The sequence below is a fragment of the Amblyomma americanum genome, chromosome 9 (genome assembly GCF_052857255.1).
Source record: "Amblyomma americanum isolate KBUSLIRL-KWMA chromosome 9, ASM5285725v1, whole genome shotgun sequence".
Lineage (NCBI taxonomy): Eukaryota > Metazoa > Arthropoda > Arachnida > Ixodida > Ixodidae > Amblyomma > Amblyomma americanum.
Genome location: NC_135505.1, coordinates 145245960 through 145259978, shown reverse-complemented (window position 1 = coordinate 145259978; position 14019 = coordinate 145245960). Strand labels below are relative to the sequence as shown.

Genomic DNA, 14019 nt, shown 5'->3' with positions numbered 1-14019 from the left:
AGAACACTGGCCAGGCATGTATAGCCAGAGAGAGAGAGACGAACGCAGAGGCAGGAAAGTTAACTATAGTTACGCACACACTACAGGACACACACTGATAGTTCACAACCTTGCACTCAGTCCTGAGTGCAAGGTAACGTTTTGGGGAAAAGGGGGGTGGGGAGGCTCCCCCTGGCTCTATTTGCCTATGTGTCCAACACTGGCCATTGTAGAAGTGCTCCCGATATATTATCAATTTTGTTCTGTGCTGATTATATAATGTTGCCTGGTTGGAACGTCTGTATGTACGGAAGCGGCAGAAGTCGCCCATTCAAGCATCACTATTAAATATACAGAACGCCGCCGCGGTGGCTGAGTGGTTATGGCGCTCGGCTGCTGTCCCGAGAGACGCGGGTTCGATCCCGGCCGCGGCGGTCGAATTTCGATGGAGGCGAAATTCTAGAGGCCCGTGTGCTGTGCGATGTCAGTGCACGTTAAAGTACCCCAGGTGGTCGAAATTTCCGGAGCACTTCACTACGGCGTCCCTCATAGCCTGAGTCGCTTTGGGAGGTTGAACCCCCATAAATCGGTAGACAGAACGTTTCGTATCCAAAGTGACGACTAATATGGAACCTCGGCTTCTTCGGAATAGCGTTTCCTAAATGGCGCCCTTCGAAGAGAAGTGCTTTCCGTGAAGCACCGCGACTTAGCGCAAGCCATACGCAGAATGCCAGCGCCAAAAGTCGCTGAAGCATGCTTGCCGAAGACGCGCTTCTGAATTGCCTCTTTCTATTTTTTTTTTTTTTTGTCGCGAAGGAGTGGAAATTGCACCTCGCCGTATCTAAATTCCCTGCCTCTTGGGGCAGGACACATTTACTTCATCGAGCGGAGGCGCAGGTCAGCTTGTCAGAGGGCAGCCGAGAAGATTGCTGGCCCCGACTATACCAGGCGTACAGAAAAAGCAAGCACCAAATAAGTGAAAGCGACCACCGAAACGGTCGAGCCAGCGGAAGTCGGTTCTCGGCGCCTGATGTCGTCTTGCCGCAACGTAAGGCGAACCCCGAGGAAGCCGCGACACATCACCCGTAAATAAGGAGCCTGCCTGTTCCTATAGCGCCTTCGCTTATTGTACGCCAGGCTTCTATCTTGCTCCGCTCGCGGTATATTGAGCCTCGGGTTTTGTTTTTTCCCGCTCGTCGACGAGGGAAAAAAAAAAAAGCGCACTCGCTAAAGGATCCGCGAAAGCAACGGAAAAAAACAACGCCGGAAGATTGGGCGATGCGCACCGGCTAACCGTGGCCAGCCGCTTTATAATGGCGCGAGTACATAAACACGATGCCGCCTGCGCGGCCCTCCCCCTCTGCGCGGGCAGCTCTGCCGCGAACCTTTCTTTTCGTGATAACGCTCGCGTCTTCAAGATGGCGGTTCGCTTCGACGGAACGGTGGTCTGGCCGCGTCGTAATTGGCCGAAGGGCGCCAGCGTCGGCCAATTAGGGGCCCCGCGCGACGCCCTCCATTGGCTGCGGCCGAAATGCGGCCGACGGCGTCGCGTTACGAACGGCCCAATGGCGTCGCGTCGCGGGCCTGATTGGCCGTGTCAGAGCTCCTCCTCTCCGCTTCGGCGCTTCTCCTCCTCCGCTGATTGTAAGCGGAGCGCGGGGAGTGAGGGAAGCCCCGAGGAGGAGGAGGTGTGGCGGCGGCGCCGCCGCTTTTTCCGGGTGTCGTGGCGGCGGGTTGTTTGTCACGCGCGGGATACGCACGGCGCCCAGCGCGACGGGTCCGACGTCGGTGCGGGCGCAGCCGCGCCATGCAGCGGGCCTCGGCGGCTCAGCACCAGCGCTCGCCGTTCGCCATACAGGAACTGCTGGGATTGAGCGATGCCGGACTGCCTTCTTCTTCGTCGTCCGCCCACCACCACGGCAGCAGCCAGGCGTCGTCGGCGCCGGGACTGCACCACCCGCCGGTGCTGGGGCCTTCGGCGGGGTCGCTGGTGCACCAGCCGCCGCCGATGCACCACGCTCCGCCGCCGCACTGCGGCTTCCCCGGCGACAGGGCCGGCGTGTACCTCGGCCACGCGTTCGTGCCGTGTGCTCCGTTCCTGCACGGCTTCGATGGCCCTCACGGCATACCGCCGGACGTCGCCGGTGAGTCGTTCGCGCATTCGCTGAGCGCTTCCCGCGGACTGCGGCGTCTATGTATGTCTTCTGGACGGTGTTAATTTCCGGCCACCACCCTGTCCAAGGTGGCAGTGTTTCAAACATCGTACGACGCCTGCTCGATATCACTCCAGGAATGTTAATTTATGGGCTAGTTGTTACTGCAGTTATTTGGGACATATTCTCAGACAACAGCGCAACGGCCCTAGGCCACAGAAGAAGAGCAGAGAAGGAAGGGCGGAAGGGACGGACAGAGCGCTGACTCTCAACTGTTTATTCACGGGCAAAACACACAGCTTTCATACGCTCTCAGACCAGCGCAGGCGCAAAGCCGTACACGTGCTGGATCTTCAGCGGAAAATCCGCGAGAGAAACATTTTTTTCCCGCTTTGCACAATGCAATCGACGTAGCGCAAACACAACAAAGCATGCTTCTATTGTCTCTCGAGTGGTTTGCAACCTGCTTCTGGTCAATAGCTTCACTCCCCGAAAGCTCGGTGTACAGCCATCACAAGTGCGACAGTGCTCAACAAGATTGGCACCCTAATCACTGTTTGTCAGTCTTAGCGATGAGACATACATCTCAGCAGTGATTGCACAATACGCATACGCGGCGGATGTTGTACCTGCCAAATGATACTGAAGTTTTGAGAATTCCAGGCGAGTTTTGTGCGCGAACAAAGAAGTCGAATGGGGCAAAGCCAGAGGTGCCATCGAATTCTGGCTCAGAGCAGGCGTCGATCAGACGTTTCTGCTTGCGTGCGCATTCGTATACACGAACGCCTTTACAAATGTGCGTCACAAAACCAAACGGAGTCTTCAAAAGGTCAACACATTAAACTGTGGAAATGTATACATCAAGGTGTTGTAACGCACCTCCTAATCTCGGCTGATCCCGACTATATACTATATAGCCAAGCAGTGTATGAACTCAGAATTGTGCAATTTGCGGAAACTTGACGGTGACAACTCGAGCGGAGTCTGCGGCAGACAAAAGTAAAAACGCAGAGGATGGGCACGGGTGTCAGTTGCGTTTGCAGCATAAGAATGCACGCGTCCCCAGGCTGGTCGTGTCAACTCCGTAAGGGAGGATGAGAAAATGATGGAATATCTCTGAGTCGTGGCGTCAGGCACGTATATATCTAAGAGGGGTCCGGCGAGCTAGCCCCCGTTCCACTCGATGCAAGGAATTATCTGGGGCCCCTCCCTAAAAAATTCCGACTTCGTGTCTCAGTGGCGTTAACATGCCCAAACTTAAGAAATTTGAGAAAAAAAAACAGAAATATTTGTCGATACGAAATATTTATCTCACTTCACAGTTCAGAATAATCCTTTTATTTATTGAAATATTTTTCTCATCACCAACTTTTGACCCTTCTGCAATGTAGGATACTACGCAAATTCGCTACCTGTTACGTGTAGTGGTGTTTCAACATTTTTTTTTTCCGGCTTTAAACTCACATTTCTCATCACGCGTGATGTTTCCCTTATATGACACTGCCAAGAATTATTTGTTTTTCTTGAATAATTGCAACGTAGTCGATGGGGTCGAATTAAAAAAAAAAAGGCGTCCACAGAATGCTGGCGCACAACACAACCTCTTGCACAGGTAAAGTTTAGACCCTTTTGAAGTTATACGCTCAGCATAGGCCGACTGCGATTACATCCGTGCTCAAAGGAGTTATTTGCATTGAAACGGATCAGTTGAGTATTAAGGCAAACAAATGTCCTTGAAGCATGAGAGGCCGTTTGATAGTGGAGCGTCCGACAACGGTTCTTCCTGCTTAGCCTTGCGCCTTGCACTGTACCTCCTTTCCCCGAAAGGAAATGATCTTATTGAGAATTTATTTGTCTGTTGTGCAAATACTGCAGTCGCCGCACGGTGATTTCAGCAGAATGGTTTCAAAGGTGATTAATGATAAGATGGCAAATGCAGGATGTACTATATGTAGTACATGGTATTTAGTTAATAGGAGTGAAATTGTATATATTTTGCCGCCGCGGTGGCTGAGTGGTTATGGCGCTCGACTGCTGGCCCGAAAGACGCGGGTTCGATCCCGGCCGCGGAGTTGGAGTTTCGATGGAGGCGAAATTCTAAAGACCCGTGTGCACTGCGATGTCAGTGCACGTTAAAGAACCCCAGGTGGTCGAAATTTCCGGAGCCCTCCACTACGGCGTCCCTCACATAGCCTGAGTCGCTTTGGGACGTTAAACACCCATAAACCATAAGCCAGAAGTGAAATTATAAAAATGGCACTGGATTAAGATTGAGCTTGGCGATAACCGAAACAGACCAACAACGAAGTTTGAAAAAAATCACTAAAAGACATTGTTGCAACATTTAGACAAAGCTCTGGCAACTAATACAGTAAATAACTCTGTCATTGTAAATATGTTAAGAACGCCGATTGATAATTATGAAACAATGGTGGAATTGATCTTCATCGACTCTGTTCTGATGAAATTTCTCAGAGCTTACGCGTGGCTTTTTTTGTTTCACTACATTTATACAGCTTCGCATTCGTTGCTGTAAAAAATTCCCCGGTAGATTTTTGAGTCGAATTCGGTAAAAAAGAGGAAAACCACCACATGCTATATACAGTGGTATCGGTGTTCTTGAAACCCAAGAAAGGCGGCTCTAATAAATACAACGCCCTGATATGGGCACGAAAGACAAAAGCAGACAGGAAACGCCACTTAAAATATCACCTAATCAGCACCCAAGCGTCATGCGCGCACGCATTCATCATTATAACCCGATATGCCTAGTTCCTACTTATAGTGACCTAATCATGAAAATTGTGAGACGCCAAGGTAAAACCGGCCATGGTAAAAAATTATTCGCAAGTTGATCTGCGCCTTCATTTGGCGTGCTCAAATAGGGTTTCTACTTCACCGCGAATCGGGTTTAACATTTGCATTTGATACCCAGCACAGTGTCTTCCACGGCTATAAAGTTCATTAAACTGAGCGCAAAGTTGCGGGTTCGATCCCAGTAGCGGCGGGTCCCGCTCTTTTGGTGCAATCGAAATGCGAAAAAGCGTTTGTGTACTTATCTTTGGGGAAACTCCAGATGGTCTGAATTGATGCGTTTCTCGATCGTAGCCCTTACGTCGCATAGGCGGAAATTTTATCGTTAGTGTGCGTGCTTGCGGTCTGCTTTTTTATTTCTTTTTTGTCTGATCGTTGCAAGTGAAAACCTGACATGCATGTGGCGAATAACATGCGTTTCTACTTGTTGACTTTGAATATCGGAAGTGTTTTTGCAGAATTGTTGGTCTTCCAGAAATGTCCCTTACTGCACGGCTCTATTTAGATTAGAATTAAACAAAATTAGTTATCAGCTTTCCCACAACGCCGCCTTCACTTACTTTAAAGGCCTAAGGAGAAAGTTTCACCCCGACTTGAGCAATAAAACAATGCACGAGGCGGAAAATCAAAAAGGAAACGCCACAAGGATACTTAGCGGAAAATTAGCAGAACAATTAAGAAATAAATTCATGTTAAGCAGTTCCTCAAAGATCACATTGCTAGGTGTACCCCTCTGTTCCATGATCTGCTTGGCGTTTCGTTCGTTTTGCTTCACTGCAAGACGTGCTGCTGAGCAGTGAAGCTCGTCGCGAAGGATTGCAGTCGTTCATGACTCATGGCTAATTCCACTGATCGATCCGGGGCAGCTTTTTTTTTTTTTTTTTACCACAGCGGCGAATGCGTGTTCCACAGGTCTATCTGGATGGGTTTCGCGAGCTTTACAGGTCGTTTCGGAGCCCTTTCTCTCTTGATCCGTAGAGCAGAAGCGGACCTAGCCGGAATGGACAGGCCGCGTTCGCCTGTTCTTACTATTACAGGCGTTCGCCTGTTCTTACTATAGAGGTTCTTACTATTAACTAGAGGGAAAGCTGGCGGCGCTGTACCTGGGCCACCACAAGGTTAGAAATTAAACAACGTGGCGTAGGGAGGCTAGCTTTGGGAGCACATGGCAATACACCAAATCAGGGGGTACACGGCGATATGGAATGGGCGTCGTTCGAGAGCAGAGAAGCTAGCAGTACGATAGCATTTGAGGAGCGATTGAGAAAGATGGAGGAAAAGCGGTGGGCTAGGAACGTTTTCAGATACCTGTATATAAGGAATGTTGATACGAAATGGAGAAAGCGAACTAGAAAATTGACAAGCAAATATCTGGACAGCAGTAAGGGGGCAAATCAGCAATTATCGGTTAAGAAAAAGGTTAAAGGAACAGAGAGAGCTTTGTGGAAAACAGGGATGCTGACGAAAATTGCACTGGGAACATATATACAGGATCTTTAAGCAGGAAATTGCCAAAGAAAATATCTATGATAATTGTGGGGGAAGCTCTTTGTTGTTTGAGGCCAGGACTGGAATTTTGCGAACTAAGACGTATAGAGTCAGGTACCAGGAGATAGACACTTTGTGCATTGCGTGCGGAGAGGAGGAGGAAACGGCTGAACACTTGATACTTTTCTGTAAAGGGCTTCACCCTACAGTGGAAGGCAGCGGGGCTGACTTACCCAAGGCATTGGGGTTTAGGGATAGTGAAGGGAAAGTGGATTTTCAGAGGTTAGAAGTAACCAAGCGAAGGTTATCTGATTGGTGGCTAAAAGCAAGACAGGAGTAAATTTTCACAAGACATGGCTAGGTGGCTTGAACCACGGCCGATTTAAAGGGTTCAGTTGTATTCATCCATCCATCCATCATCCATGGGCGCTCAAAGCATCATGGGGCGATGAGCTACTTGGTGCGGGACAGTCGGTTTTTTCAGGAACACAGAGTGGCGTTACAGAGATGTCCCATTCCGTATCCACGGTGCGCTCCGCGCGCAGACGACTTCAGCGTAAAAGTAGTGCGCAAAAGGCATAGTAGCGAAAACGCAACAGCACACGACGCCAATAAAAGATTTTTGTTTTCCGATATGAAATTAAACATATTCTTAATGTGTTTAAGCGACAGCATTAAAAAATATATATATTTCTTTTGAAAAGTGCGCCTGTTGAGCACGGAATATCGGTTTTTGTGGTCTGCAATACTTGGCCAATAGGAGAGCAAGCCATCGCTTATTTGGGACAAACTTTACATTTACATGCTTTTCTGCTCGTTTGTTGCAATTCGTAGATAGGATATTTAACGATAGCGCTTTATTGGTTATCGAACAACGTTTGTTTTTTTTTCAGTATTTTTTGGCGAAAAGTTGTGGTTCTGCAGTCGGTAGCTCTCCGGCCCATGATGCTTAGAGCGCCCATGGTGGTACAGGTGGTCTCGAGGAAGCTCCATGCAAACTCCCATAGGCGGGGCGTCAGCTTTCCCTCTAGTTAAGAGTGATAAACTCTATGGGCGGTTGACCCTGGCCATTTTATTTGCAAGCGAAGAGCTGTGCTTATCGCCCCGGTAAATTCGGAAAGCCGTCGGAGGAACCTCAGATCTGAGCCAGTGATGATGGCAGAATTTATGTATACCCCTAGACGCGTTTATCAAAAGAATGCTTCCCGAATCACATCACACAGGGTAGAAACAACGCATGGACGCCGCAGAGCGCAGCTGCTACTAGTTCAGACAAAGCGGTATGGGCACATACGCAGTGCATGCACTTATTCCCGGTGTTCAGCCTTGGTTGTCGCTGACCGTTCGACCTTACAAAATGCGGCGCAGCTCACAAGATATGGCGGAACTGTGCCGTCATCACTATAGTCATCGTCAATCGAAAACGTGCGGGCGGATGCCAGGCCCACCTTCCGGGACAGGTTTGGCATCACATCTTCTGTCGGGCTCCCTACTATAGAGAATGTTCGTGTTTCCCTGGTCGATCAGGATTGGGTAGCCCCGTGGAAGATTCGGACGCTCTGGTGCGGATTCAGCATCTCGCTACAATATACTAGTGGGAATCACCACTCCTTAGGCTCTAAAAATGTTTATTAGAAATAACAATGCTCGAGGCATGGTAACTAGTGCGCGGTAATTCATGGCATGGAGCGGTTTCCCCGGAGTATATAGTATATATGATTAGTGCAGTTGCAAAGCAGAGGAGACAGTGAAACAGCAAAAAGAGGTGCCTGAAGGCATAGTCATAGCGGTTGGTTTTGTGACGTCATGCATGATGTTACCAATTCGACAGCCCTGGCGCCGTGTGTAGGGCTGCTCGTTCGGTCGCCAACTTCTCCCCTTAACGAGAAAAATAAATCTGCACCGAACGATTGAGGAAATAAATTCAGGCGCCCCCGACTACGGCAACAGTGAAGAAATGCGTGGTCAGGTGTGAAGTTTACCTCCATCCCTTTCTACTAGCCCCTGTCCACCTCAACTTATCGGGCAAGTTGGATACGGGGATTGCTACAGATACAATTACGCGCAGAAGGCGTGTAAGAAACCAGAGGAGCTAAAACTGTTATTTCCAAAACTGGCGGCCAACAGACAAAGAAAGGTATACAGTCGCAAGCAGTAATAAAGGGGCACAAAGTTCGAGCATTCATTTATTGATTATTCGATAATTATGTGTGACAAGCACAGTTTCTTTTGTGTTTTTTCGCTAGTTTTTCTCTTGGCATATAGTATGCAAAAGTCACTCTCAAATTCACTGGAGAAATAACGAGAGAATTTGCAATTTTGTGCAAAAAGTTTGTTGTCTTTCATATTGCCGACGACTGTATGCATCATGCGTCATAATGCCATTGAAGAACTTAATGACAGTCGTCATCGTTCTTCTTCAAGAATTTCTCACCTTTCGGAAACAACAAAGAAGGCTTGGGCCCGCACGGTTTACTCAGCAGCCTGGAAATGGCATAAATGACCTTCTGTTATTTCTTCATGGTGAGCCTGTCACAGCTCCTGCCTCTCACAATGCACTCTCCATACTCTGGAGGCCATGCATTCTGAGTTTCTGCAGGGTACGCCAACATGGCTTTTTAGATACTGCATATACACTTGTGACGTTAAATTCGTTTCTTTTATCTCTCACAGATGCATCGGTCGGTTAGGGGACGTAGTTCTTGCCACATGACAGTAGCGAAGAATACATTTCTTGGAACAGAACAAAATGGTTTCAATGTTTATTCAGACATTCGGTGGCTTATCTGACAATCGCATTTACCGCTTTGCAGATACTAAACAATCGCTTAGGCGCCGAGAATAACTTATACGCCTGCCGGTTCTCCGACCTCTTTCAAACTGTGTGTGATCCGATGCACCAATCTAGTGTGAAAAGAACTAAAGTATGAGCATCCAGTTAATGAAAACTCCATAATTGCGTATGAAAGCCACGCTTTTTCATTTTTTCTGACTAGATTTTTCCTTTTTTTTTGGCGTCTTTTACCGAAAAGTCACACTCAACTGTAGTACAAGAATTATCAAATGAATTCGGCTTTTTATGCAAACTATTAGTTCTTTTTAGTATTGAGAGCCCTGTTAGTACTACGTGCCATACAATAAGCAACCTTCTTCCTTTCCAGCTGAATACTTTTGTTGCTGTTCTGTCGTTTCATTTTTTTTTTCACCAATCTGCCGATTGACTACCAAAGCCGAACTTTTCACAGACAACCAGCTTGAGTCAGGCGACCTACACTTTTTTGACACCCGTCATAGATATACGTCGACATGTGCATGAATGTCGGGAAACTGTATATACTCTGTACACAATACATCAGGCGATGCCGTGCACTTCATGTTGCAAATATTAAGACGAATTCTGTCTATGCCCTTTTTCTATTTAGCCGAGTTTTTTTTTATTTTAGTTGTGATTAAATACTACTTGCTTAGCAGGCCTCTAATGGCCATCATTTCCGGTGTCTGCTCCGAAACTAAAGTTGCTAGCGCAGGGGTCTATCAGTGCTAATTTCTTGGGCTTATTTTGTTTCTAATTTCTATTTATAATAAACCTAATTACACTTATTTTGCTAAATGTACACTCCATACTGCCAACACAATATTTCATTCTGATACCTCCATTTAAACTCTCAAATTGAAGCTGACCCACGACCTTGATAACGTATTCAAACAGTGTAACAATCGTTACCTGCAAATGAGTCCGGGTAAAACAAAGCTTGTTCTTTTCAGTGTTCATCAAGGTCGCCCAACTTTTATTTGTCCAGTTTTGACTGCATGCAATATCATACATTCCGTCGCGCGTTTACTCGTTGTTATTAATTTTTACGTTTCTTTTTATTATATATCACGTAAAGAAGGAAATTGATGCAGCTTAAGGTCACTCATTACAATAAGTTCATTTCGGTTTTTAATCTCAGGTTACTATCGTTTTATTTCACTTTTCAGTTTCATATCAGTTTCACCATAACTTGTTGTGATAACGCATGCAACAGTCACCTCACATCTCTGCAAAAATTCAAAATCAAGCATTTGAAATACTAACTCATCGTAGTTTACAGTTTGTAGCACTTATTCCTTCAAATCTTATTAACCCAGCTCTCACAATGCTGACGAAAAATGTTATTGCTAATCCGCTAGAAAATCAATCAATGTTAATTCGTCCAAACAACATTCTTTCAATACCTTCACTTGTTTATGTCAACCTATTACGCATTCTCCTGTCTTTTCTTCTAAACGGTAATAAAATTATGTTTGCTTTCAAAACTTCATCTTGCTTAAAATGAACACTAACCGTAGAAGACAGCTTTATATTCACCATTTTCTCTTTGGAATACTCGTGAACTACAAATCTTGTAACCAGCATGTAAATTTAAAAACGAACTAAAACTTTATTCTGAGTAAAGGATTTTCAGTATGATTCTTACCAGTTGTTCAATAGCGCTGTTGTCGTACTTTCGCTATTTTAATAGTTGTTTATGATTTATACTTTTCGATAGCCCCGTCACATTTTTCAATTCTAATTTTTTCATTCGTAGTTTTGTAGGAGTTGTAAACATTTTTTTGTACTCCTCATTTTGAAATTCATTAGTATTTACCAACGCACGAAGTCCCTGTGCAGTCTATATACGACTATGGGACCTCCTTCTGTATAAGTTATAACTTATAACCTGCATGATTCTCACTACCATCTATGAAAGTATTATAATATTGATTGATTGATCAATTTAACGTTGACTGAACTATTTTGTGTAGATGCTGAAGTATACCAGTGCTGTAACCCCTCTCTATAGCGATCGGCAGCTCGGCAATTCAAAAGTGGCGTACGGAATGGGCTGCATTGAGTTTCTGTCACGTAGTTCGAAGATTAGTGAAATTATCTTTACTGCCTTCCCAAGAGGAACTAACTCAACGGAAAATTTTTGGAATGGATTCGTGACATCGCGGTGACTTAGCGGACCGTCATCCTGCTGGAAGAATTCGCAGGACGGATCAAAACAGCTGACCACTAACGAACGAACTCTTGACAGCAACGCTGCAATAAACAGCGCCATGCTCGCGTCTGACGTGTTCCGAGAGCGTATATCCCTTACAAAATGATCTATAGACAGTCTGTAGACTTCTTATATACTCTATTGCCTTCCTATAGACATTTCGTTTCGTCTATTCAAAGTCTATAGACTATCTATAGACAAAAGCCTACTAAAATTGTATGGCCATAAATTTATACATTGTCTATAGACTGGCTATGGCATTTATATTGCCTGTAGACTATTCTCTGGGGTTTGTCTATAGAGAATCTAAAGACTTTATAGACAACAGTCTATGGGCAAACTATAGACTGCCTAAAGAAATTTTTGTAAGGAATATGCGAATCTACAGCGTGCTTGTGAGATGTTTAAGGCCATTCTCGCGCGCGTGTGAAACTAGAAACCCTACCAGGATGCTTATTGTGCACTGTGTAACGCGAGATTCATCTACAGCTGCTTGCGACGGTGAATATATTATTTATTTGCTATTACTTGCTTTCTTTTCTTATGCCGTGCACGTGCCGTCACTGGGCATGTTGTTACCCGTTACGCCTCTATGTTCAGTCCATTCAGCGTGTGCACTGCGACGTCATTATTGACGTCACCTCGGGCTGGCCAATCAGTGTAGCGCCGCTTCAGGCCAACGTGAAAACTGCAGAACCGAAAAACGTGCCTTTAACAGCTCTCGCTGTAATTTAAGCGGGAATCGCACCATGGTTGCCAAACGTTGACTTTTTTTTTTTCTCTCATTCCCTGTCCCTATTTATCCACATACAGGATCTGAAGAGAGAATGGAACACTTTTATCCGTCCGCGTTGTCCGCTAACAGGTGTAAGTTGCCGTGAATACGTGACGTCACAGGATGCTGTGTGCGCTAGACAGATAAGTGATTCGGTGTGGTCAGCGGGATGCACCTCCTTTAGGAGCAACGTGGCTGTGTGTATGGGCCAGGCACCGTGAGCACTGCACTGCGCAGTCACCCGATGCGACATCATTCGGTTGTCGCCTCTTCGTGAGATCACGAATGTCAGTGCTGATTACGTTATTCCGTATTTCGTTTCTTAATTCTCCATGTTATGTGCACAGAAGTCGCATGTACACAAGATCACTTACAAGCCTTCTTGACTTGAAGCACTCTTGCTGAAATTGCACAATTAATTAATCAAATGACTACAGAGGAATCAGTTAGGTTCGATTGTTTTGCCACAGGATCGCAAATATCTTTGTCAACAAACATTGCTGCAAATATTTAGGCATTACACTTTAATCTCTGGGTGAAACATGAAAGCAGCCGCATGTAATTTTACTTTAGAAATGTTCAAACTTGACTTCCTTTTTTTCCCCTATGTTCCCCTTCCTATGTGTAGGGTAGGCTAGTGGGCATCGCCTATAGTGAATCTCCCTACCTTTCCGTCCTGCTGTCTCTATATGTCTCTCTCCAAACTTGAACCTGATGCCAACTTGCTGGGAAGAAAACGAAGCCAGCGTCTATTAGATGAAAGAAGTTCATTTCCGTGCAACTGTCAGTATAATCGTTTTTGCCGATGACACCTGTACAGGTCGTCACCACATACAAGACAATTAGCGCACACGTAAGTTCAAATAGATAGGTCAAATATTTTGCCTTCGTCTGAAAGAAATTCAGTTTAACTGGGACACACTTTTCGCTCGCTGAGACATTGTGACACTTGCAACGCACTGAACTGAAGGTGAGCCTTTGAACTAAACAAATCTGCAGCCGAATTCTGATATATACACAGCATACTTTCCGTGAATCGCATGTTTATCCCCAAGGGCGAAAAGTGTTCGCTTTTCCTTCAAGCATGAAAAGAAACAAGGATTTAGAAGTGCCAACACCAAAAAATTTCGCTGAATCAGTGTTGTGATTCTGGGTGTGTCAATCGAGCGGCCCAAAAGCAGTTTGTTGCATGTGCAATTATTGTTGATAACAACCTTTTTCTCATATGCGAATCGAGCATGACTGCTGGCTGACCAAAGACTTAAATAAAGCGGAGTGTCATACAAACCAACTCAGGGCTGTCGAAAGTCGCGTGACCTATAGCATGCAGTATTTTTTCGCTATCCTGTGTGATTAATTAAAAATTAATCAGCTCACTTCTTAAATATCAGCTTGAGGAATAAAGCGTCTATTCAGAAGTTGTAGACTGCCTTGAAAAGCAGCTTATTTAAATGGTTGCGCCCAGGTATCGTGTACGCAGATTTATTTACCAGCCTTAAAAGAAAACTACCACGCGATAGCTGCTGGCTCGTATCTCTCACCCAGTCTACGCAAAGCCTCGTTCTAAAAAGCGCTCCGGAGAAAAGCGGATTTTGCTCTCTGAGACTCGGTACCGTGAAGCAACGTCGCCATCTTGTGGAAGCCTTTTTGTTCGCAACCTTTCTATTAAATTCGGTAGAAAAAGCTACTTTACGTAAATGGCGCCTTGGTGCAAATGTTTCGTCCAGCTATTTTTGAAGGCGATTTTAAACTTCCGCACTTGCACTACGTCCCCAACTGAAAG

At 45.8% G+C, this 14019-nt stretch overlaps 1 pseudogene across 1 annotated transcript in view; it reads left to right on the top strand.

The window, feature by feature from the left end:
* Positions 1 to 1397: 1397 nt before the first annotated feature.
* The window catches only part of LOC144105703 (uncharacterized), a 55197-nt pseudogene continuing 42575 nt past the window's right edge, over positions 1398 to 14019 (top strand). Inside the window, exon 1 of the transcript XR_013308863.1 lies at positions 1398 to 2123. The product of XR_013308863.1 is annotated as an uncharacterized LOC144105703 (transcript). The remainder of the gene's footprint in view (positions 2124 to 14019) is intronic.